Source organism: Macaca mulatta, chromosome 1 (genome assembly GCF_049350105.2).
Source record: "Macaca mulatta isolate MMU2019108-1 chromosome 1, T2T-MMU8v2.0, whole genome shotgun sequence".
NCBI lineage: Eukaryota > Metazoa > Chordata > Mammalia > Primates > Cercopithecidae > Macaca > Macaca mulatta.
In genome coordinates, this window is record NC_133406.1 from 196034833 (window position 1) to 196059815 (window position 24983).

Here is a 24983-nt window from a genome sequence, read left to right on the forward strand (position 1 = left end):
GATGTCCTGGGAACAGCTGTGCACCCTCTTGCCCAGACCCCAGGGTAGTTGCCGGTGCTTGTGGGGCAGACGTGACATTTTCAGCAGTTCCAGAGTCACTTGGAACCCAATAGGCCTATTTGTTTCTGCTTTGGGCTTGCTAAACAACCAAAAAGGATAGGACAGGGGTTAGTTGCACAAGCTGGCTAACTCTTCCTCATCCTTTAGGATTCAGCCTAGAGTTCCTTCCTCCACATGGCCTTCCTGGACTCCCCCAGACTGTATTGGGTGCCTCCTCTGTGTTCCCGAAGCCTCTTGTGCTACTTCTATTACAGCACTTGTCATAGTGTTGTTATTACCTGTTATGATTCTGTCACCTCCTTTAGATTGTAAATTTACTGAGGGCTAAAATTAACTTGTTCCCTGCTATAGCCCCAGCATCTAGCAGAGGGCATAGCCCAAAGTGAGAGAATAGTCAGAGTAATAGTAGAAATCAATAAATATTGTTTGAATTAATGAATAAGTGATCACTGACCTTGCTAAATCCCCAAAGAGGCAGATACCAGCTGGGAGATGCCATGGAGTTCTCCTCTCATTCCTTGTCCTACCCTGACTCTGGTCTAGTCTGCTCATCTACCCTTCTACATATGCTTTGCTTTTCTTTTTCTTTTTTCTTTTCTTTTCTTTTTTTTTGAGACGGGGTCTCACTCTGTCGCAGGCTGGAGTGCAGTGGCATGATCTCAGCTCACTGCAACCTCTGCCTCCTGGGTTCAAGTGATTATCCCACCTCAGTCTCCCGAGAAGCTGGGACTACAGGTGCCCACCACCATGCTCAGGTAATTTTTGCATCTCTAGTAGAGATGAGGTTTCACCATGTTGGCCAGGATGGTCTCCATCCCCTGACCTCGTGGTCCACTGCCTCAGCCTCCCAAAGTGCTGGGATTACAGGCGTGAGCCACCGTGCCGGGCCCCTATATATGCTTTTCTTTATCTGCTCCTCTTCTTTCTATAAGGCATGTATAGACCCTCTGACACAGCATGAGGTTCCTTACATGTGACACACATACCTAGATATAATATACAGGTGTGAAACATTCATACCTACATACCCTTGCCATCTTTCCTTCTCCCTCCATTCTGCCTGCAGAAGCTCCGACTGGCACTGCCCATTCCACATGGCCTCCTGCCAGCTCCAGGTACAAGAGCCTGATTCCTATTATAATGCATGCTATTTACTGTCTCTAGCAATAGAGGGTGCCTGGATTGAGCCAGACATGGCTCCTGGGTGGCCAGTGGCAAACATCTGCAAGACAGCCAGGTGAGGTCAGTCTGTGGACAGGTTTAGGCTCAGACTTGGGCTCGAGCTGGAGCCAAAGGCTCCAGGCCAAGGCACAAGCAAGCTCACTGAGTCTTGGTCATAGAAGCTAAACCCTTGGCCCCATGAGCCTTTGTTCCAGCCAAAGGCACCAGCCAACCTGTTCAGAGACTGGCGGGGCTTCAGGGGCCACAGCTGTTTCACACCCATGACCTTGGCTATTTCAAACGTAACTACAGCCTCTCTCCTCTTGCAGAGCTACAATTCAGTTTCCCTCCTTCTTTAGCTAATAACTTCCAGACAGCTCCCTGGGCTGGGCTGGGCCAGTGGTGGGTGGGGCAGGCAGGGCCTCGCAGAGTTCCCTGGGATTAGGCTTCAAAGACTACAGTCAAGGGCCTGATTCTGGAAAATATCTGCATGTGGACCTGCACATGCATCCTCTCAAGTGTCTGGACACATGCTTGTGCTGGCACTGGCACACACAGGTGCTCACACAGTGTGGGTATTTTTTTGCATTTAGACAAACACCTGAGCACCTATGCATATGTTCAGGTGTGGACCCACTATACCTGCCTATTCTCCCTAGCCTGCCCACACACTCCACTCTCTCCCATGCCTTCCTTGCCATGCAGCCAAAATGCTAAGACTGTACTGTTTAAAGGAAAGTAACTTCAAGTGTGCTTTACCCCCTGCTGGTTCTGACGATGGGCTTATAAAAATGAAGTGGGAACCTCCGCAGCTGTGGGCAATAAATCCTGAGCTGCCAAGGAGGGCAGTGTTACCTGCTTTCCAGGCTGATGGGTGGACCGTGGGGGCACCGATTACAAGTGCCTGCAGGGCTGGATGGGCAATGGGCCAGCTGCTGGCCTCAGGCACTGCCTGCTAGCACATCCCAGGCCAGCTGCCTCCCTCACACCTGAGGGGTTAAGAGACCCAGAACCCTAGGGAGGGAACAAGGACTATGAGAGCAGCAGAGGGAGGTAGAGGAAGAGAAGGGCTGGATGGGGAGAGTGAACAGCCAGCCACGTGCTGCTAAGGCTGAGGGGAGCCCTCGCATCTGGAGATCAATTAGCATCAATTACTGACTTCATTTAATTGTCGTCCAAGATGAATTTGTCATTTTTAGCTGGGAATTAATGGGAGACCTTCACCTCTCCCTGGCAGCAGCGGCGGAGCCAACAACGGTCACCTCAGCCTCCCAGGAGCTCTGAATCCTGCTTGGGTCTGGGGCCAGACTTGGGCAGGCAAATAGTGGGGCTTCTGCTCCCTGGGCGAGCTCTGGCCTGGCCCACTGTAGCCTGGGGCCAAGGTGGGGGCCGTGGGTCCTGGGTAGCAGTTCTTTGCAGCCTCTGGCTTCAGCTAGAAATTAATTTGCTGGGCTGAGCATGTTTACCTTTTCCCAGCAAAAGCGAGACAGTAAACAGCGGACCGGCGGCTGAAATTGAATTGATAACTGCATCAACGTGCCAGATAACGCCTAAAATAATACGCCGATAAGGAAATTCGATTTGATTTGCTGCTGCGCATCAGATTGGCCCCATCTGTAGCTGCCTGTAATCATTTTCAATTGCGTTGGGAAACCTTATTTGTCCTTAAATATTTCTGTCATTTTTCATTGCTGGCGACAGATCCTTGGGCAGGTGGCAGGGTGCGCTGCCTCTGTGGGCGCAGGGCGGCGGCCCGAGGAGGAGGGGTGGTGTGGACTCGGAGAGAAGGAGGCAGGGAGCAGGCAGCCGGGCGGTGACAGCTGTTCCTCCAATCAATCACACTGTCGACAGGGAGGGACGACTGGCTGGCAGAAATTGAGTTTGCCTCACAGGGGACGATTGAGCAAATTAATAGCCCATTAGCCAAGCAGTGACCTGAGAAATGAAGGTGCAGGGGTTCCTGCTCACTCAGGCCGGATGGGGTGGGGCAGGGCAGGGGAAGGGTCTGGGGAGGGGAGAACTAAGGAGGAGTGTGGGAAGAAGAGGAATGGACGGATGGATGGGATGAGCGGTATGTGTGTGGGGGGTGGATGAGATGAGCAGTATGTGTGTGTGAGGTGGAGTCGGGAGTCAGTGAAGGAGGAGAGACATCAAGTTGGGGAAGGCAGGCTAGAGATGCAGGCAGTTCTGGGAGGGATGCAGTGGACAGAAGGTAGTGGTGGAGATGGCTCCGACTGATGTCTCTCCACTACCTTCCCAGCATGACCTCTGGGACACAGGACCATGCCAATAAACTCCTCTCCATCTGCAGTCTCTAGATATTCCCTTTACTTCCTCTACTCATTTTCCCCGGAACCCGGAGATGCTGCCACTCACTTGCGGTCCTCTCTGGTGCAGGCTTTTTATTCTCTCAACTCCATGCTCCTCAGGCCAGAAGGTGGGCTCAGTGTCTTCCAGCTCATTGCCTCTCCACTTTCTGGACTCTTTGAGGTCAGTTACCTACCATTTTCTACACTCACCCAGGACTTTCATACTCGCCTCTCTCCCCCAAGTCCATCACTGTCCTGACCTCCTCAGCTTCTATTATTTTTTCCCTTACTTGACTTCCTCCTGGAGATCCTTGTCATCAACCTAAATAGGACCTGTGATGGAACTCCCTCTCCCCTAAGCCCTCTCAAAGCCTTGTACCCATTAAACTTGCTCCTCCCTCTTCCCTTCTCCCAACTCCCAAGCCACCACATACTCATGGATGCTAGCCCAGGCCTGTTGTGCACCTTCAACACGATCTTGCCAACACACTCAACTTCTTACTTCCTTTGCCTTCTCCACAACCCAACTATTCTCCTTTTTGTCTCAGACACGCAGGCGGCTAAGCACAGTTGGGGAAAATCACAAAACCACGTGGATATGTGCCAATAAAAATTCACAGTTTCCAATCTCAGCACCACTAAGCAATCCTTTTACATGCTCTTGGTCAGCTCCGTCTCCTCTTTCCCAGAGACAATTCAATAATATTTTACTATCTTGAGCCGCCTCTCCATCTCCTGTCCCCCTCTCTCTGCTAGGTGGCCTTGCTTCCTCCTTCACTCTGAAATTTAGTCCTTAGGCATGAATTTCCTCAGCTTATGGATCTACTCTCACCTCCTTGCTCCCTCCAGTTTCAGTGGAAGAGGCATCCTCCTACTTAAGCCTAATCACTTCTCCTGGGCTTCGATCCCAATCCTGCCTATGTTCCCTGGGAAAGCTGCCAAGTTCTCCCTCTCTACTGCATCTTCTCCTTCCCTTCCTCATGCTTCCCTCTATCAGCATATCAACTCCCGCATCTCTCCCATATTACAGCAACATCAGCCTCAACAACCCAGCTCTCGCTTCCATATGGCACCCTTTTACTAATGGCCTTTTCTTCTCCTTCTCTTCTCACCTAAGATGCTCCAAAGACTTGCTTGCTGTCCATACTCTTTTACCTCCTAACCACTTCTTAACTCATCACAGCCTGAGTTTCATCCCCACCATTCTATGGAAACTACTCTCAATGAGGTCCTTGGTGATCATCCACAATAGATACTCCAGTTATATTTATACATTAGTCCAATAAATATTTGTTGAGTGCCTTCCATGTGCTAGGCAATATACTGGGGTCTAGGGATACAATGAGATCCATGTCCTTATGGAGCTCACAGTCTAGTGAGAGAACAGATGCAATAAAATACTTGTACAATTGTAAAATTGCAATTGTGCCAAAAAGAGGTCGACATTGCTGCGGGAACCTGTGATATGGAGATTTGCCTTGTTCAGAGAAACCTAGACAGGCTTCCCTGAGGAAGAGTACACAAGCTGAGGTGTGATAGATAAGTACTTGTTGAAGAGACGAGGAAGAAGGGAAGTGGTAACACTAATCAAATGCTTACTCTGTGCCAAGCACTATACTTTTTATTTATTTTTTTGAGACAGAGTCTTGTTCTTGTCGCCCAGGCTGGAGTGCAATGGCGTGATCTCGGCTCACTGCAACCTCTACCTCCCGGGTTCAAGTGATTCTCCTGCCTCAGCCTCCCGAGGAGCTGGGACTACAGGTGGGTGCCACCACACCTGGCTAATTTTTGTATTTTTAGTAGAGATGGGGTTTCGCCATGTTGGCCAGGCTGGTCTTGAACTCCTGACCTCAGGTGATCCATCCACCTCGGCCTCCCAAAGTGCTGGGATTACAGGCATGAACCACCACGCCCGGCCTAATCCCTATTTTGTAAGTAAGGGAACAGAGGCATAGAGAAGTTCTTAGCTTGCCCATGGTTACGAGGTAAGTGGCCATGTGGGACTTATGTAGTACCACAGCCCCATGCATGCTCTTAATCACGCTATTCTGCTGCCTCTGATGTTAGCTATTGCCCTTGTCATCATTCACTTCCCCCTCTTTCCGCATTCTATGTGTGATCTCTGAAACTCTGGTTTCATTCCCTCAGCCTGTACCTCCAATCTGAGCCACGCACAACACTGCGTAGAAGATGCTCTGCTTGGATGTCCCAAAGGATCTTTAAGCTCAACACGTCTGAGATGGGACTTACCTTCCTCTAGGCCTGTCCTCCTCCTGCTTTTGGTTTCAGTGAATGGTACCACTATCCAGAGACCTCCCTAAATTGACAATCTTAACTTTTACTCTTTACTCCAGTCTCTACATCCAGTAAGTCAACATCTTACCTGTTTTTTACCTCCTAAGTACTGGTCAGAACCATCTTCTTTTCTTCATTGCCCTAGTTCAAGCATCTTCATATTCAGTCCCTACTCTTAGGTCTCCTCATGTATTTCTCTCCCCGCTAATCTATTCCATCCCTACAGTTACAAGGATCTTCCTAAAACACAAATCAGATCATATCATTCAGCTGCTTAAGATCCTTCCCTGGCTCCCAAAGCCACAGCATACATTCTGAACTCTTTATCATACAAGCCCCTCTCCAGCCTCCTATCCCATCTTGTAATAGTGTGTGCTCTGCCTGGACAAAATGTAGCTCTTCATCTGGCATTCTCGCTGCCAATAATGCTCATGCCCATGCCATCATCTCCCTGTGGGCAACTTTTAACTGTGATTTATTCCTTTTTTATTTTGAGACTGGGTCTCACTCTGTTGCCCATGCTGGAGTGCAGTAGCGCAATTACAGCTCACTGCAGTCTCCACTGCTAGGCTCAGTGATCCTCTCACCTCAGCCTCCTGGGTAGCTGGGACTATAGGCACATACCACTACACCCAGCTAACTTTTTGTAGAGATAGGGTTGGGTCATGTTGCCCAGGCTGGTCTTGAACTCTTGAGCTCAAGCAATCCATCCACCTCGGTCTCCCAAAGTGCTGAGATTACAGGCGTGAGCCACCGTGCCCAGCCGTATTTATTCTTGAAGAGCACAATCAGACAATGCTTCCTCTTTGAAGCCTTCCCTGATAGTTAATTACTCTCTTTTTCGTGCTATGTTCCACATATGTCTATATGTCTATTATTGCATACATCATGTAATATTGCAATTATTTGTTTATTCATCTGTCTTGTCTGGGAGATTCTGAGCTCTTTGTTTTATTTATTTATTTTTTACTGCTCCTTGTGGAGCAGGGCTACCCTGTAGGCAGTGTGCCCAGAGTAGCTGATACTGAGCTTTTTGAGGGCAGAGAGATTCTCTGATTCATCCTGGGACACTCAGGACCCTAGGCATAGGGTCTGGCATAGGGTGGGTATTAGTAACTGTTGAATGATTCAGGGATTAAGTGAATGGGAGTGAAGGGCCTGCAGGAGAATGCCTGGAAAAAAAGAGAGGTGGGGTGGGGGAAGTGTGAGGGTGAGAGAGATGGGAACAGGGGAAGGAAGGCAATTGAGGCAATGCTGAAAACTTCTTTTGCTTAAATGAAGCCTTGCTTCATGGTCAGTTTAAGAGTCAGAGGCCCCAAGAGTGTCAAAGTGTAGAAGCTCTCAAAAGACAGAAGCTCCAGAACCGCTCTCCTTACCAAAATATTAAGTGTTCATAGACCTGGTGGGAAATGGGTGGGCAGTGACCGTGTGAACATAACCAGACAGCAAAATCCCATGCCTAGAAACACTGACAGACATACACACGAGGACAGACGGCCAGTCACATGCTCCTAGAGGGTCCCCAGCAGCTCCCCTATCCCAGAGCCCTCTGCAGGCCTCTCGGTGGGCCCGTGCCCCACCCGGAACCCCTGGGCTGCACGCTTTCTCTCTCTCGCTCAGCAATTTCCCTACCCAAGAAAGCTCTAAGGGTTTCAATTACCGGCGTGTGGGATTTAGTGCCCTGGGCTTCTCTGACTGGAGGAGATTTATTTGAAGGTTTAGTGTCGTGGAGAATTCACGCCTTCACTCCCAGGAGCCCAGCTTCCGTCCTGAGCCCCTAAATCAGGAACCAAGATGGGCTATTGTCACTTACCGCATTAGCCTCGTTAGCGGACCAGGAGGGGTGATTAATAGCAATGCACACACAGCCATCCTGCTCGCTTGCAGCTTCTGCTGCTGCTCATGACCTGGGGAGGGGTGGGGACGAGCTGAACCTGCTCCAGAATAACTGAGGACTCTGGGCTTAGCCCCCTCCCTGTTTCCCCCTCCCCATCACCAGGCAGGAAAGTCCACATGACCATTCAAGATCTGGAGACAGTTCAAAGATTAGCAAGTCTAGCCAGAGAGAGCACATCTGGAGGCCTGACTCTTGGAGGGGGTGGGCAGGGGGCGTGAGGGGGCTGGTTTCAGGATACGTCCCAAAGTGTACACCTGTGTTCGAGAGAGAACGAGAGAGAGAGAGAGAGAGAGAGAGAGAGAGAGAGAGAGAGAGGTGGGTGGGGTGGGGTGTGAGGAGACAGTGGGGGGTTGTACATGAAGGAGGTAGACAGGTGTATGTTTATTTCATTTCCCAAACACTCTTTGAGACTGGAGATAGCGCACTGAGGAAGACAGACAAGGGCACTGGGAAGAGGAGGTGTGTACATGAGAGAAAGAGGTCCATGTAAGTCTGAGAAAGACCAATAAGTGTGCAAGGAGAAATAAAAAAGTGTGGCTGAGGGGTGAATATGTGCGTTTGAGAGTCTTCTATGAGACAGAGAGGTGCGTGTGTGCCGGAGCCATCTGGGAGATGTTCATGAGAAACGGTGTGTGTGCAAGAGTGGGTGTGGGAGAGGGGATGAGAGAAAGGGGTGCGCGACAGATGTGTTGTGTATGAAAAGAATGTGAGAGGTGTGGATGAGAGGGAGGGGCACAGCGTGAGAGAGGGAGGTGAGAGAGGTTCGTGTGTGTGTGTGTGTGTGAGAGAGAGAGAGAGAGAGAGAGAGAGAGAGAAGGGCGTGTATGTATGTTGAGACAGAGAAGGATGTGCATTTTCTGTCTTGTTTTCCTTTGTCTCTTCAAATTGTCCCCTTCTTACCCCTTTCCCCCCCAAAGTTTTTGAAGCCATGCTAACCTGGGTTTGAATTTCAGTTCTGGCTACTTCATTCATTTATTTATCTACTCATTCACAAAATTATTACTGAGCATCTGCTAGCTTTTACCTTCCTGTGCCTCCTTTTTCTTACCTATAAAAAGAAGATAATAATTATACTTGCCTAATAGGGTGATTAGGATACCTTGGTGGTATAACTTACATAAAATGTCTCGAAAGGGCACAGAATTTGGAGCTAGATGCACTCTACAGCATGGCATCTGGCATGCGGGTCAGGAAATGGTAGCTACAGAGCTGCGGCTCCTCTGCCAATCCCTTTCTCTCTTCTTTTTCCATCTCCCTTACCCTCCTTCCTCCCTCTCTCCCACTTTCTTGTTCTCTCTCAATCACAGCTGAGCCACAGTATTAATTATTAGAACCAATTGACTGTTTAGACTCTGATGTTTTAACTAATCACCACTAATGGCAGACACTGGTGGGCAATCACATTCATTTAGTTCTTGGGCAAACTCCTCATAGTTGAGAGCAGACTAGAGGGAGGGGATCCAGCAATAACTGGCATTTGGCAATGATGGGAGGGGAGGCTCACAGCTGCCCAGAAAGAGTCCCTTCTCTCCTCCCCGGGCCAGCCAGGCCACTTGGGATGGGTCCGCTGAGCCTTGCCTTGGAAGTGGGTCGGCTTCCTTCCCTATCTTTTTTTTTTTTTTTTTTTTTTTTGAGACTGAGGGAAGTGGTAACACTAATCAAATGCTTACTCTGTGCAAAGCACTGTACTGTTTTGTTTGTTTGTTTGTTTGTTTTGAGACAGAGTCTTGCTTTTGTCCCCCAGGTTGGAGTGCAATGGCATGATGGCTCACTACAACCTCTGCCTCCTGAGTTCAAGCGATTCTCCTGCCTCAGCCTCCTGAGTAGCTGGGATTACAGGTGCCTGCCACTACACCCAGGTAATTATTGTATTTTTAGTAGAGACAAGGTTTCACCATATTGGCCAGGCTGGTCTCCTGACCTCAGGTGATCCACCCACCTCAGCTTCCCAAAGTGCTGGCATTACAGGGATGAGCCACCGCACCCAGCCCCTTCTCTATCTTTTTACTTCTCTGCCCTTTGGCCTCAGTCTCCCCTTTTGACTTAGAATTCTTTCATGGGAGTCTCCAGCAACCACCACAGTGGAAATATCCTACCTGCTCCCCTTCCTTGAGTTGCTTTTTAGTTGTTGTCCTTCCTAAAAGTCCATTTCCAGGAAGAGTCATGTAGACATAGGTTCAAAAATCTTTGCTCCTTGGCTGGGTGTGGTGGCTCACGTCTGTAATCCCAGCACTTTGGGAGGCTGAGGTGGGCGGATCATGAGGTCAGGAGATCGAGACCATCCTGGCTAACATGGCGAAACCCTGTCTCTACTAAAAATACAGAAAAATTAGCTGGGCGTGGTGGTGGGCGTCTGTAGTCCCAGCTACTCGGGAGGCTGAGGCGGGAAAATGGCGTAAACCCAGGAGGCAGAGCTTGCAATGAGCCGAGATTGCGCCACTGCACTCCAGCCCAGGCAACAGAGCAAGACCCTGTCTCAAAAAAAAAAAAAAAAAAAAAAAAAAAAAAAAAAAAAAAAAAAAAATCTTTGCTCCTCACAGGGCATCTGCTCGATGCTGGTTGGAATGGGAAGCTGTACCCTGTCCATTCTGGCTGAGGGTTTCAGTGAAGAGAGCAGACAAACACGTGCTCAGTATTGCTGAGCCTGGAGAGAACGCTAGGGCTGGGGATGTGACCCGAGCGTCATGCCCCTGAGAAAACACCTGCTTACTGATCCTGCTTTCTTCACACTGAGGCCGCAGAGCCCCAGTCTGCACACAGCCCTGCTCTGCACTGAGCCCTGGCCCATCCTGTACCTGCTCCGCTAGACTGTCCCAGGGAGCCAGATTCCCAGAACTCAGGAATGCCAGCTTCAGGGTGCAGGACAGGCTGGGCCAGATGGACCACAGGGCTTGGGCGCCCTGGAGGAGGTGGTTTAGGTGCCCGTGGCCAGTAGGTGTCGCTGTGGCTCCAGCACTGGGAGGGGGTGTTAGGCAGGGGCCCCGGAGCCGGCTGAGGTGCTGGGTGCCCCTTGGCCTCCCACTCCTACCTCAGGCCTTTCTTCAGGCAGAGCCTTCACCAGGCTTCTCACACTTTAAGTGTGCATGGAACACTTGGAGGTTAATCTAAAACACAGAGTCTGATTCAGCAGCTCTAGAGTGGATCCAAGATTTTGCATTTCTACCAAGCTCCTAGGTGAAACCAGTGCTGCGGGTCTGTGGATGCTCTTTGAGTAGCAAGGTCCTAACTAAACAGCCCCATAGTGGGGAGGCACTGGCTCTGCTGTCCTCCAAAGCCCATCTTCACCCTCACTCCTATGTCTTTAAATAAGGCCCCGAATCAGAGGCCAAGGGTAGAGCCCCTCTTTTTTTCTGGAGATGAGCTTAGCTAGACCAGCATGAGTTGGGCAGTTTCTAGAGAAGCTCTGAACCTAAACCTAACCCCAGTACTTTGAGCCAACCCAGCCCTACCTCCTAGCCCAAGCCCTAAACTTCAATCCAGTCCAATCCAAATTCCCCAATTAACCCCAGTTCCCAACGGGCTGTTGATTGCTTCAGTCCTGCCCAAGACTGAACGCCCCCTTAGCCTCTCGATAACCTTCCTAGTCCTCTACCATACTTTCTTCTGGATACCAGCCTGAGCCAGGGCAGTGGGGTATTAGGGTGTGGGGACACATGCCTGGATCAGGCTCTTAGAGGACTCAGCAAGGGAGCTCAGGGATTGCCCCAGACAAAGGAAAAGAGCAATTTGGCAGTCTAGTTGAGAATAGGCATTCCCCAGACTCTCCCTGCAAGGCCATTTCTGCCAGGGAAAGGAGTTCTGTCCCTGCCTTACCCCATGTGGCTCTGCTCTGCCTGATGGGCTCTATTTCCTGGGATGTGGGGAAGGCTGGGAGGAAGCATGTCCATTAGCCCAGCCCCGAGTGCAGGTGAAGGGGGTAGGATGGAGGGAGTGAAGGGAGGAGGAAGGAATGAAGTAACAACGAGGGAGGGGGGCAGGCAAAGCACCCTCCAGGGCTTTTCTTTTCAAATCAAAGTTTCTCTTGGGGGCCTTTCACCTTCCTTTTTCTGTCCGCTGCCTGGCCCTTCTGGGTAGTGCAGAAGCGGATTCCTGCAGGGGTGGTAGGTTATTCAAACTGGACTTTAAGAGTTTATCCCCCTTTTTTTTTTTTTTGAGATGGGGTCTCACTCTGCTGCCCAGGCTGGAGTGCAGTGGCGTCATCTCAGCTCACTGCAACCTCTGCCTTCCAGGCTCAAGTGATTCTCCTGCCTCAGCCTCCCAAGTAGCTGGGATTACAGGTGTCCACCACCATGCCTGGCTAATTTTTGTATTTTTAGTAGAGACAGGGTTTCGCCATGTTGGCCAGGCTGATCTCGAACTCCTGACCTCAAATGATCCACCTATGCCTCGAAAGTGCTGGGATTATAAGCATAAGCCACCATGCCCGGCCAAGAGTTTATCCCTTTTAAGTCTCATATTTTGTGATTTTTAAGTAAGAGTACAATTATTTTATTTTATATCATTTAAAAAATTTTTTGAGACAGGGTCTCACTCTGTCACCCAGGCTGGAGTGCAGTAGCGATCCTAGCTCACTGAACCCTCGAACTCTCGAGCTCAAATGATCATCTTACCTCAGCCTCCTGAGGAGCTGGGATACAGGTTTGTGCCACCATGCTCAGGTAGTTTTTATTTTTTGTAGAGATAGGCTCTCATAACGTTGCCCAGGCTGGTCTTCAACTCTTGGGCTCCAGTGATCCTCCTGCCTTGGCCTCCCAAAATGCTGGGATTACAGGCATGAGGCACCACCCCTGGCCTGTTATTATTATTGATATCTTGTGATATTTAGCACTTTAGATATGAAAAATTTCTTTAGATAGGGAAAGGTAAAACTTGACTGAGGTTACGTTGGTAGAAAGCTTAAAAATAAAACTTTGGGCTCCTAATAGTCCAATGCTGTGTTCTGACTCCTACACTGAAAACATCTGGTCAAAGTAATCCTTCTCAGGACTGTGATAGGACAGTGGGTCTCATCTCTTCCTGCCCTCTGCGGTCTAGGGCACGGGATGGTACAGGGAAAAGGGCTTTGCCAAACAAACTGGTGGGTCCCTGTGGGCTGGCTCAGGCTTGGGCCTGTGTTGGGAGAGAAGGTTGGGTACGGTCTGCTCCTGGATCTGTTCTGTGCTGCCTACTGGGCTTCTGTGACCAAAAGAGAAAGGTAGAGACACCACGGCAGCTCTGGGCCCATCCCCCCATCAAAAACACCTTCCTCTCTCCTCAAGCTTGTATCCTCATTTCTCTCCACATGGCATCCCTCTCTACTCCCACTCCCTGCGTCCTATCCTGGTGGCTCCATCATAGGCAGAATGCCAGGGCCAGGGCTGGGCTCACATAGGGAACAGGAGTTAGGCAAGGAGCCTGGGAGGGCAGAACATGAGCTTTCGCATCAGGGAGACCTGGTCTTGAAAGCACCTGGAAGCATGGCTAGCCATCTGTCTTTGGGCAAATGCTGTAACCCATCTGACTCTTCTTTTCCCCACCTAGAGACTGAGGATGACAATCCTCACCTCCCCCTTGCTTTAACAAATGGGTGAGAGGAGGGTGTACCACCTGAAGCACAGGGACTTGCAGAGTGGCTCTCAGCATGCCTTCCTGCCCTGGGTGGGGAATCACAGAGCAGCTATGGGCCTGCGAGTGCAGGGGGCCTGGGCTGCCAATCTGGGAGCCTGGGGGAGGCTCTGCCCACAGGCTCTCGAGTTCCTCCTCCCAGGAAGGCCTGGCCCTTCCCCAGGCACAGTGGTCAGTGGCCAGCAGGACAACACAGGCCTGTGTCATAAGGAAGGCAGCTGCGTAGGGGGTTGGGCTGGATGTTGTGTGCAATAAGGGCCTGAGACAGAGGGGCAGCTGGGAGGCCTGGCCAGGCACAGCCTGTTACCAGCTGCGCAATGGGCCTCTCTGCCCTGCCACCACCAGCTCCCCCTAGCTGAAAGGTGCCAGTCCCAGGCTCCCTTGCTCTCCTAGCTCTTGGGTCTAAGCACAGAGTGGGGCTGCAGGAAGGAATTCGGGGAAGTATACCACGACTGAGGCTGGGTCGGCTCGAGGCAGCGTCTTCCCTCTGCCCTCTCTCCCTCTGTCTGTTGGTCTGTTTCTCCCTTCCTTCTTCTCTCATTCCTTTCATTTTTATCATGTCCTTTTCCAAACTTAGTCCTGGAACACACTCAAAGATTGTGGGCCAGTACTCTGGGGGTGTGGAGGAAGGAGTGAAGCCCAGGCTCAGAAGCTCACAGGATGGCGGATGGCTTGAGCACCTAAGATACTACTGTGAGGCTGACGTGAGGAGTAAGGAGGAGGAGGAGGAGGTCAGGGCTCGGAGGTGGAGAGGGCGTCCTGGAGGAGAGAAGTCTGGAGTGTCAGATGGCAAGAGAAGGAAGAGTGGAGTGAAAATTAAGACAAAGGCCAAGAGGCAGCCCAGCAGGGCTAGTGTGGCTGGAGGAGGAGGACAGAGGAGTGAGAGGGTCCAGGCTCTAAAGGTCAGTGGGGCCTCCCATGGGCCTTCTTTCTGCGGGCGTTTCGGAGCTGGGAGGACTTAGAGACCATGTTGTTGTCCCCTCCATATTTAGACAGGAAATTGTGGCTTGTGACTAGAATATTCCTTTGCAGAAGGACACGCTCTGGCCATGCCTCTAACCACACCCTAATAAGCCAAGGACTGGCCCAGCACAAAGCAGCTGGATCCTTAGACATGGCGGATATAGCTGGAATTACTGACTTCACTTAATAAGAATAAAACCAAGACTCAGAGAAGTCAAGCAAAAGATACCTGAAGTCCCACTGCAAGTGCATAATGGCTCTGGGACTTGAAAGGGCTTAGATTCCTTAGCAAGGCCTGCAAGGGCATTGTGCGTGGACCATGGGTGACTTGCCAGCCTCCTCTCTTGCTGCCTCTCACCTTGCACACCATTGTCCTGGTCCCACTGAATTCTTTTGGTTTCTCAAATGGGCCTTTAAATATGTTGTTCCTGGCTGGGTGCGGTGGCTCATGCCTGTAATCCCAGCACTTTGGGAGGCCGAGGTGGGCGGATCATCTGAGGACAGGAGTTCGAGACCTACCTGGCCAACATGGTGAAACCTCGTCTCTACCAAAAATACAAAAATTAGCTGGGTGTGGTGGCGGGTGCCTGTAATCCCAGTTACTTGGGAGGCTGAGGCAGGAGAATCGCTTGAACCCAGGAGGCGGAGGTTGCAGTGAGCCGAGATTGTGCCACTGCACTCCAGCCTGGGTGATAAGAGCAAAACTCCATCTCAAAGAAAAACCAAAAAGCAAAACAAAACAAAAACCATGTTGTTCCCTCTGCCTGGAAAACTATCTTCCAGGGCTCAGCTTCAAGGTTAACTCTTCTAGGAGGCAGTACTATTAGAAGAGTCTGGCTAGACTGTGTGCCCTCCAGCCCCCAAGACTTCCCTAATTGTGATTATACTTTTACTTGTCTATTTCTTCAGCAGGGCCTGGCACAGTGAGTGACGTCAAATGAATGAATGAGTGGAAGGTGAATGAATCCTCCCCAGCCCCCCGCTTCCTACTAATCATTTCTGGTATCAGCAGCATCCACTCCCCATGGCCTCCTGAGTAACAGCACTGCGCATGGAGCTGGGCTGAAAGAACAGAGTCTGCAGGGGCAAACACTCTGGGGAGGGGGCACCGGACACAGCAGAGACTCACCCAAGTTTAGTTCAAGGCAAGACCTAGCCTAAAGCAGGATGTATTCAGGGCCCTACATATAAGGCCACTGTTGAACCATGAGAGCTCTGAGGAAGCATGGGGCTCCTGCAGGCTGGGAAAGTACCACTGAGAGGAAGCCCCTTGATGGATGGAGAATACTCAGACCATAGAGAGCACAGGACCATAAGCTTGGGAGCAAGGGCACACAGTAGCAGCAAAGTTGGACGCAGGAAGGATTTCAGCGCCTCCCTGGACTTTCCTTGCCCAGCAGGGCCTGGGCTGCCCAGCTCACCAAAGGGCCTCATGTGAGTGATTGCCTGGAAGGCTGGTCCTTCTAACATGCTGAGTGGATGAGCTGGGATGTCCTAAACCACACCTGTGAATCTTGGTACCAGCCTGCTCCCTGGCTCAGGGATCATCACAGAAAATGCCTTCTCTGAAGACCATACCTGGGCCAGCATCCGCACTGCCACGGAGCCACACACATCAGCCCCACTGTGCCCTGTCCATCCCTGGCAGTGCCTCTGTCCCCATATCTGGCTTTGCCTTGGGCCCATGACCTTCACCCATTTTTCCTATAGTGTTTTGCATCTTAATTTGCACGGGGCCCAGAGCCTTCTCACCTCCCGTGCAGCCTTAACTTAAACCAGCTGATTGTGTGCACCCCTTCTCCCTGCCTTATACCCCCAGACCACGAGCACCCAGAGTCAAGGAATCATATTCTTTGTAGTCCCAGCTTAGGTGTTGTTTATAAACATATATTAACTATTGATAGAGGCAGAGAAATATAAGACACAGGGGATGAGGGTTCTGCCTCCTTAAGCCAGTTTTTCCATGTAAAATGGAGACAGTAATTCCTACGACCTGGGAATCCTGTGAAACCTAAGTGAGGTCAAGACTGTCATGACTCCACCTTTAGGAGGTGGATAGTCTTGTTATCCCTATTTCACAGATAGGAACTCTGGGGCTCAGGGAAGCACGGAGACTTGCCAGAGGTTGCACAGCTGGGAAATCGAAGGTTGGGATTCAAATGAATGCTTCTGGCACTGTCTCACTGTACAGCTTCCTGGGGAAAGTGAAGTTCAGTGGAAGGTGTAAGTCATGTCTAGAAGACAGATACGGCTTCTCATCTGACCAGCTGGGTTTAGAGTTCACCCTGCAGCACACAGCTGAGCAGGGCAAGTCAGAAAGGAGAAATAGTGGGAAGGGGCATGACCCGGCGCCAGAGGGCCCCTCAGGGAGAAAATGCAGCCCTGTCCTGGGAAGCCTGATCAATTCTAGGAGAGGAGGCAGGCCTCAGGCCCATGACAGGCAGGGTGAGGGTTGGCGGAGAAGTACTTCATGGCAGGAGAGGCCTGAGATGGCGGAGTCCGAAGGTGGGAGAGCCACCAGAAACTACGGCAGGAAGTTCACCCCGGCCCGGGTAGTCACTCCCTGAACCCCAGGTAGGGGTGGGGTGTGGTCACCTGCCACCCTCTTCACACCTGGGCCGGGGCCCTGCTCACAGGCAGCCCTGAGCTCCAGCCACCTCTGTCCCCTGGCCCAGCAGTTGGCCCAGATGGCTCACCTTCTCAATCAATACCGTGCTCTTAATGGGCCCAGCTACCAGCACCAACCAGGGGCATTAAATGTTAATTATATCTATTTGGATTTGAAAAATTTTATTACTCGAGTTAATTATGGTTGGAGTCATAAAAAGGTTTCACAGTGAAAGGGCTGCCTTATTGGGGCCACTTTCCCCAAGACAGATTGGAAAGGCAAAGAAGAAATAAAAGAAAGCATCTGGCTGAGAGGGCGGCCGCTCCACATCCACCAGGCTGCGCGCGCTGGGCTGAGGACTCCGAAGCCTCCAAGGGAAAGGCCTGAAGAGCAGCTTGCCTACTGGCCGTGCTGGTGCCCGGGATGCAGGACAGGCCTGTCCTGGCAAGGCAGGTCTGCCGCTTGGCAGCCCCAGCAGGAGTGATGCGGTCAAGTAGAGAAGGGCTCCCTGCCAGGGAGCCTCCGTGGAAACTGCAGTCCTGCTGGGAACAGCCTGGCTCCCAGAGATCAGGATTGCAGGATATGGCCAGGGCTCCTCTCCAAGTGGTCCAAATACTGGGACCTCCTCCTGCCCAGCTCCACCCAGCCCTGCCTGATTGCTTCCTGCCAGCTCTGCTTATGATTCATGGGCCCGACCTTGGGCTATAAAGTGTTCACTCTAGCGCGTATAGAGGCAGGATTTACAGCCTCGGGGTCAGCGGTAGGCAATGACACACACAATAGCTGACTCACAAGGGTGCCCCATCCCCAGCCCACACATAACTCTCCCTTGCACACACAGGTACACACACATCTGGACATAGCCACAAATGCACATTCATGTCAGGACTCTCTCATGCACGCATCTGGTAATGGGAGTTCATTTGTAGAGCAAGCACTGTGTCTAAGGTGCTTTACAAGCATTTGTCTAATCCTTAACGCTGCTCCTGTAAGGCTGGTCCAAGCCAGAGCTACTCATTTTATAGAAGAGGAAACAAAGGCTCAAGCAGGTTAAGTCATCTGAACACATGAGCCCTAGAAGAGAATCAGCCCTACAGAGAACCCTGATACCCGTCCATTGGCCAGGGAAACTAATACCACCAAAGAGCTAGACTACAGCAGCCCGCAGGGCAAGACAGACCATTCCACACCCCCTCCCTCTTCCCTGTCAAAGGAGCTGAGGCTAGCACAGAGGGGGTGGGAATGTTCCCCATCCTTGCCACCCTCTCCTTGCCACAAGGTGATGAAGAGAAGGGGGAAAATGCCTTAAAGAAGATACAACAGTGGCCAGGCACAGTGGCTCATGCCTGTAATCCCAGCAATTTGGGAGGCTAAGGTGGGCAGATCACCTGAGGTCAGGAGTCTGAGACCAGCCTGGCCAACATGGCAACACTCTGTCTCCACTAAAGATATAAAAATTAGCCAGGTGTGGTGGCGGGTGCCTGTAATCCCAGCTACTAGGGAAGCTGAGGCAGGAGAATCACTTGAACCTGGGAGGCAGAGGTTGCCGTGAGCCAAGATCGCGCCACTGCACTCTAGCTTGGGTGACAGAGCAAGACTCCGTCTCAACAAAAAAAAAAAAGAAGAAGATACAACAGTGGAATTTCAAACTACACCAACTTTAAAAACAACAGAAGGAACTGAGAATTGGGGGGAATTTGCCCATGTTGTTAAGGGATGAACTACCTATCCAAGGGCAGTTGAGGTGTCGCTGGTAGAGACTGGAGGGGGACAATATTTCATATATAAACTTTTAATCATCATTGTTATGATGCAGTTACTGGGAACACCATGTAAAAGGAGTTAGCCACTCCTCTCTTCAGCTTAATATCCATTGCCTCCACTTGATTTTCCATCTTCCCTCAATTTTCAGAACTTTTGTCTTTTCTCCAAAACCAGTGCCTACTGTCCCTCAGAGTCACTTCTCTCCATCCTCAGCAGGGACCCTCCCCTCGCGGTATTCCTCTCGCTCTTGCATTTTTGCCGCGAGAGTGGTCCTTTCTCCTCTTTGTGTGCAACTGTCTCCTAAAAGGGCCAACCCTTCCCTGGACCTTGCCGCTTCCTCTATCTCCTTCCTTCCTTCTGCTTCTAGTCTGCCTCTGAGAACAAGAACCTGCGCCTGTCGCCTCATCTCCTTCCCCACCATCTGGGATGGAGCTCTCGTTGCTGTCCTCTTGATGCTCTTGTCTTGAGCATCATCCTCAGTAGTTCCTTGGGTCCCTGGAGCTGTGACCCCCTCCTCAGGCATCTGGGGCTCTTCCCGGCGCTCCTGTCCTCCTTTCCACGCCACCGTCTACCCTCACCTTGTCCCTCATGTCTCTTTCACTGACCTGATGTGGAGACCTTGTCACTCCTGTGCTCTTTGCTCTTAGAGAATTTATCTTTTTACCCTCTTGAACATCAACTTTCCAGGACTCCCAAACCTGCCTCCAATTTGATGTCTCTCCTGAAAGCCCATACCGAATTGTCAACTGCCCAAAGGACATGTCCATTTGGACTCTCCACTGTCACCTCCAGTGAAACATGTTAAGTCAGAAATAATTATCTTCTCTTCAAAACAGCTCCCTTTCTACCACCTCATTTCTTCTCATTAAATAACTATTCTGGTCACCTAGACTCCCCAAACACAGAGCTACTGATTAAATTATTACATTAAACAAATGTTTTCCAGGTAACTACCCTATGCAAAGTCCAAATAGCACAGGGCAATGGGGGTAGAGGTGGGAGGCAGGAAGAACAGGGAGGCGGCCTGATGACAACAGAGAGTGAAGGTTTTGGAGTCAGGTAGATTTGGATTGACAGCCTGGTCTGCTGCTTGCCAGTGTATGATGTTAGGCAAATTGCCTAAACCAAACATAGCCAGAGCACCTACTGTGTACCATGCTCTGACCTAAAGGTCAGACAATCTCACAACAACCTTCCCAACGGTGCTATGATTATCCCATTTTAGAGATCAGAAAAAGAGAGAAGTTAAGGAACTTGCCCAAGGTCACACAGCAGAGCCAAGGTATGAACCCAGGTGGGCTGGTGGAGGCTGTGCTTATGGCCACTGTGCTATGTTTAACTTCTCGGGGTCTCTGCTTTGTTCTATTTTGCTTACTTTTATGTCACCAGCCCCTAGGATCCCATTAAATAACTGTTGAGTAAGAGATGACAAACAAACATATGACTGTAATGCATCTATTGGATTTGACAGTTTGAAGTTGTTGCTGACCTTGGCAAATGCAGGGTCAAGGGAGAGGTGAGGACTTAGGTGGAACAGCCATGGTTAAAGGAGTGAATGGGAGGGAAACAGTGCAGACAGATGTCAAGCATGGACACCGTTCCAGAAGTTGGAGGGAGGAAAGAGAGGGATTGGCGTTCTCAGGAAGCACAGGGTCTGGATAAGGATTATCATGTGTTTTTCTTTTTGGTGTATGGAAGAGAGTTGGAGCTTCAGGACAGAGTATTGCTGCTGGAGTCAGGCTTCAGAGGGACATGAGGAAATGGGATCCCAAGTGCTAGGAGAGGGAACAGTTCCTGCTCGTGAGGGACATTAGTCTACTGGAGAGAGAGATGGGTTAAACAGACCTGGGGACGAGAGGCGCTTTAGGAAACCCCCAGGGGCTGGGGAGTCAGGAGACGGGAGAGCCAGGTGACCTGGCAGGTGGACATTTGGGCTTCTCTCCTCTGCCTTTCCTCAGGATGCATGGTGACAGCTCAGGCAACCAGATTAGAAATGCTACTTCTGGGCCGGGCATGGTGGCTCACGTCTGTAATCCCAGCACTTTGGGAGGCTGAGGTGGGCAGATCACTTGAGATCAGGAGTTCAAGACCAGCCTGGCCAACATGGTGAAACCCTGTCTCTACTAAAAATACAAAAAGTAGCCAGGCATGGTGGTAGGCACCTGTAATCCCAGCTACTTGGGAGGCTGAGGCAGGAGAATCGCTTGAACCCTGGAGGTGGAGGTTGCAGTGAGCACAGACTGCACCACTGCACTCCAGCCTGGGCGACAGAGTGAGAATCAGTCTCAAAAGAAACAAAACAAACAAAAAAAAGCAAAAAGAAATGTTACTTTTGGCTGTGTCAAGACAAGCTTGGGGAGCAATTATTGCGCTACATATACCAGAGCCCCAAGTTCCAGTACTTGCAACTACTGAGGGACAGCCAGCTAGGGTCTCCCCACCATCCTGACAACCTTCAGGGGAGCCAACTCCTATTTCCGAACTGGAGCCAGCTAAGCTTTCCTGAGTGAAGCAATAAAAGGGGAAAATCAACATCCCAATGATCTTGTTTATGGTGCTAAGTAAGCTGTACAGCTTAATCCCTACGAGGTTAATGAATTTACGACTTGCTTTGGAATTTGACAAGGGCTGTAAAAGAGGAATGAACCACGCTCTGGACAGCTCCTTCCCAGCGGCTGCTAGGGTTGGACTAGCTTGACCTGCCCTGATAAAGGAGGGGCGAAGACATAAGTGGTGGGTTCATGGCCAGTTGTCTGGGTTCTGAATTGAGTGAACCAGAGGAAGGACAATCCAAGGGCCAAAGGACATTTCCTGTAGCCCTCCGGCTAGGTCAAGTTGAGCAGCCTGGGCTGCTTGAGTTGGAGTTCCCAGGTTTTCAGGTGACCTTGGTGTCTTGGGCAAGTCATTTAACCTCTCTGAGGCTGTTTCCTCATCTGGAAGAGACATGATGCTATGGTGTAGCTGTGAGAATGATGTGAGAGAATGCATGTAAAGGAACTATCATTGGGTTTGTATATAGTAAGTCCTCAATAAATGTTAGTGGTGGTAATTATCATTTCGTTCTGTCTTAAATCATAATTTGCTGTCTACCTGCCCATGCCCCCACCATTTATCCATCTATTCAGAAATTCAATAAATCTTTACTGAGAAATTAGACTGCATGCCAGGCCCTGTGTCAGATACAATTTGGAGTGAGAGGCACACAACTTAAAACACATTAAAAAGAAAGGAGATTGGTGCTAGGAAGGAAGGACGTACGGGTTACCCTGAATGCACAACGAAAGAAGTGGCTGAGGTTGCCTCTCTAGTCTAAGCCAGTTTTGAATAATGTCTTCTACTGATAGAGCACTTGGCACATCACAGAACTGATGTGCTTTGATTCTTGAAATAATCCAGTAATGACCACATTTTCTAAATCAAAAATTAGAATCCAGTGTGACTACATGGTATGGCAATAGGTCAAAACATTTGGAATAGGGACAGGTTAGAAAAGCTGGGACACGCTGAACTTCATAAACAGAGAGGGCAGGGATTTATCTCTGTTTGAACAGCTATGAAAATGAAGCTACAATTGTCAGTGGGAGAAGTGAGGCTTCATCCCATTCATTCACTGATTACTCTGTGAGCAGCCAAGGGCAAGGACTGTGCTGCTTATTTCTGGGTACATGGAGCCTAGAACAGAACCTGCAGAGATTAGGGCCTCAATAAATGTTTCTCACATGAATAACGAATCTTTGTATAAGTATATATATATCTGCTTCTGGGAGCAAAATTCCTCAAAAGAGAAACTGATATTCATCATTCTCTCTTTTTCCCCTCCCATATTCTCTTGAAAGCATTCTGGCTGGGATTGCCAAGGGTTCCCTTTTTGCCAGTTCTGATGGTTAAGTCTCAGTAATCCTCATCGGACTCCATGGGCAGTGACTTGAGCTCAGTAGATCACTCCCTTCTTCTTCTTCTTTTGAGATGGAGTTTCACTCTTGTTGCCCAGGCTGGAGTGCAATGGCATGATCCAGACTCACTGTAACCTCCGCCTCCTGGGTTCAAGCGATTCTCCTATCTCAGCCTCCTGAATAGCTGGGATTACAGGTGCCTGCCACTACGTCTGGCTAATTTTTGGTATTTTTAGTAGAGATGGGGTTTCACCATGTTGGCCAGGCTGGTCTCGAACTCCTGACCTCGGGTGATCCACCCGCCTTGGCCTCCCAAAGTGCCTTTTTTTTTTTTTTTGTCTGAGATATAGTCTCGCTATGTTGGCCAGGCTGGAGTGCAGTAATGCAATCTTTGCTCACTGCAATCTCCGCCTTCCGGATTCAACCAATTCTCCTGCCTCAGCCTCCTGAGTAGCTGGGATTAGAGGCACCTACCACCACGCCCAGCTAATTTTTGTATTTTTAGTAGAGACAGGGTTTCACCGTATTGGCCAGGCTGGTCTCAAACTCCTAACCTCAAGTGATCCACCTGCCTTGGCCTCCCAAGGTGCTGGGATTACTCAATGATCCGTGCCCCGCATCACTCGCTTCTTGAATTTTTTACTGGGCCTTGGGCACATCAGTCCCCTGTTTCTTTCTGCATCGCTGGGCGCCCGTTATTCTCTTTGCTGGAGGGCCCTTCTTTTCCCATCCTTTAAATACTGGACGGCAAGAACAGACATATAAGAGGGGTGCGTGGGTGTGGGAGTGAATCCACACTGCCGCTCAGGAACAGGACCCCCGCTTTTGTGGGCTGCCAGTTTCTCAGCCTTTGCCTTAGGGTGCATCTCTTTCCCGTTCCCCTCATCCAAGCTTACTGGCTTCTTGGTTTCCAGCTCTAGTGTTTTCAAAGTCTTCTCTCTTCCTTTGACTGTCCTCGTTCTTCCACTCGGCAACTAGAGTTCTTCTGTGATCTGGTGACTCCCATCAAACAAACCAAGAGCCCAAGGATCTGAGAAGCAGCTCCGTTTAGCGGGTAAGGAAGTAACTTCCCAAGGTGAGTGCTGGCCAGGCCGCATGTGGAAAGTCGGGCAGGCATAGATGCTGGTGCTGGCGGGCCCTTCCCTTGGCCACACCAACACCAGCATTGACACATAATGCCCATTCCCATGGCCCTGGCTAGTGGGCATAGCTGCTTCACACCTAGAGATGAAACCCGAGCACACAAAGAACATGAGAATGGAGCAAGAAGACCAGGCTTGAGTCCTAGCTTTGCCAAAGAGGAAGGAATAGAGAACACCAGCAGATCCCACGTTCCAGTCAGGTCCCCAGAGGAAGGCCCAGGATCCTGCCCACCCCCGCCCCCCAGGCCTCTTTCTTCCTTCATGTCCTTTGCCTCCTCTTTGCATCCACCATGTCCCTCAGCTCTCTCTCCAGAGTCCCTCAAATATCCCTCTCTGCCAAAGGATGATCGTCTTAGGAAAAACACTGAGGGTTTGGTCCGGACTTTCCGTATCCCATGCACTCCAGACCTGAAAGCCATGGTTGCCTGGCCAGGGGTCTCATTTTTTCTGGAGACCACCCTTCCCTACTCCCCAGGCATGTGTGGGAAAGAGCTTGGCCAAAGTAGGAATTCCCTGGCCAGCACCCTGGGGAGGCCCTTTGCTCTCCAGGGAGGGTCCCTGCAGGCTCTACCTGTCCAACTGGCCCCACTGCAGGGGACAAGCAGCTGGGACCCGTCCTGCAGGCGGAGAGGCTGAAACAGGCTAATGAATCCTGATGGGAGAAGTGACCTTTTCCAAATGCCACATGTCATTGGATTTTATATCACACAAGGACAATGTGCCATGGGTATTAAAATCGTTTTTCCAATAGTTATGTATGTGTGTGAGTGTGGTGCGGAGTCCGTATGACGAGAGGAAAATCCTAATGAAGATGTCATCAAATGAACCTTCCCCGATCAGCACCAGACAGGCAGTCCTTCAGGACACTCCCTTTCTCAGCCAAGGCTTGGCCAAACCTCAGCTCTTAAGCACAGATGAGCCTTTCTCCCACGAAGTTTCCCTGGACCAGACTCTGGCTCTGGGCCAGGCCTTGACTCCACTTCCTGCTCTAGGAAGCTCTATTCAACATCAAGGGAAGAGCAAGGCCTGGAGAAGGCAGCCACACAGCAAATGGAGGTCCTGCTGCACACAGGCCCTAGGCATGCTGCTCTTCACTCCTCAGTCTCATGGAGAAGCTGGAGGATGCTTTGGGAAGGAGGGACACACAACCAGCAGAGCAGGTCAGGTGGCAGGTGTGGCGCTCAGCAGCTTCCAGAGCTCTGAAGGCTGGGAGAGGCTGGGATTGGAGCCCAGAACCCCAGACTGTTCTCTATAAAGCCTCAAAGGGTCTCATGGTCTAGCCTGTCT

The 24983-nt window shown here is 50.5% G+C and overlaps 1 protein-coding gene across 11 annotated transcripts in view; it reads right to left on the bottom strand.

The window, feature by feature from the left end:
- The window catches only part of RNF220 (ring finger protein 220), a 273075-nt gene that overhangs the window by 45601 nt on the left and 202491 nt on the right, over positions 1-24983 (bottom strand). Inside the window, exon 1 of one of the 11 annotated variants that reach the window (XM_077959018.1) lies at positions 7486-7594. The exons of the other annotated variants lie outside the window; for them this stretch is intronic. The gene's annotated coding sequence lies outside the window, so the exon portion shown is untranslated. Of the gene's footprint in view, positions 1-7485; positions 7595-24983 lie in introns of those variants that run through there. 11 annotated transcript variants of the gene reach the window in all.